The sequence below is a fragment of the Penaeus monodon genome, chromosome 20 (genome assembly GCF_015228065.2).
Source record: "Penaeus monodon isolate SGIC_2016 chromosome 20, NSTDA_Pmon_1, whole genome shotgun sequence".
Classification (NCBI taxonomy): Eukaryota; Metazoa; Arthropoda; class Malacostraca; order Decapoda; family Penaeidae; genus Penaeus; species Penaeus monodon.
In genome coordinates this window covers 25,488,918-25,490,055 of record NC_051405.1, presented here as the reverse complement: position 1 = coordinate 25,490,055, position 1,138 = coordinate 25,488,918, and positions in this window count along the sequence as shown.

The following is a 1,138-nucleotide window of genomic DNA, read 5'->3' as shown; positions in this document are numbered from 1 at the left end:
TATATGTAAATTCTACTTATACTAAATTTTCCTCCGTATTTTGATATCCACGTAGTCAAAGCCCTGAGTGCATTTAATGGCTCTCTGCCGTGTAACCCATTCACACCCCAAAGGACTGATAACATGAAAGTACTGTGGCTCGTTAGTCAGAGCTAAACCAGCCAGACAAAATTCAGCAAGCTTATTGATGATGACTGCTCGATTCCCGACAAGCACCATTTCTCACCCACGTCCTTCTCGTTAGTTCTTGCACAACTTCGCTTGAACGAACAGACAACTAAAATACTTGTTAGTCTTAGTTATTATTGCAAAGTGCCTAAGAGAATCGACAACGAGTGAAGAACAAGAAAACTCACGAATATTTCTTTTCTTCATCGTTCGACCTGCATATGTTCAACATGAAGCTTACGCGTGTGTCATTACATCTTGTTCTTCCTCGAGTAAATGGACTAATCACTTCATTGCTCGTTTCTGGACCACGCTCTTCCGATGTCAGTACAGAGGGTAATTTACCCGAAGGCAAACTACCCTCATGGCTGTGCATATTCATGTGTAAAACCCTCCAGGTGTTCGGAACTGGTGACTCGAAGTTTGGACACGTACTTCGGACATGCTGCAGAGTTAAGACACTTGTTTGATGAGTATTCATGGTTAAAGGGAAAGGAGGTGTGACGGGAAATACTTTAGGTTGTTTGCCTCCTGAGGTTTTCGTGTTATTATATATATATTTATTGAACGATTTTTTTTTTTACAGGTTATATCAAGAAGAGTGGAATATTGAAAATTCTATTCCATGTCTTTTAAATGTCTACTTTTTACTCATTTTCATCTCAATCAGTTAAGTTTATATTTCCCGAGTACTTCAAAACTAAATTGCAATCCGCGTTATTTAAATACACGCGTATCACGATGACAAATGCCTTGGAAATCTGCTTTTTGCACGCTTGGTGGCTCAGCTGAGTAGCTCGCCCTTTAATAGAAGAAATGATACGCTGCTTAGAGACCTTAAAGCAGTATTTCCCGCGTGGGGGTTTTGCCAGCCGTCTCTCCCCCGGGTGAGTCGTTGATGGAAGGTCCCCCATGGGCACTGCCCTTGTGGGAACCTAAATCAGGGAATTACATACAGAAACGAAGGACA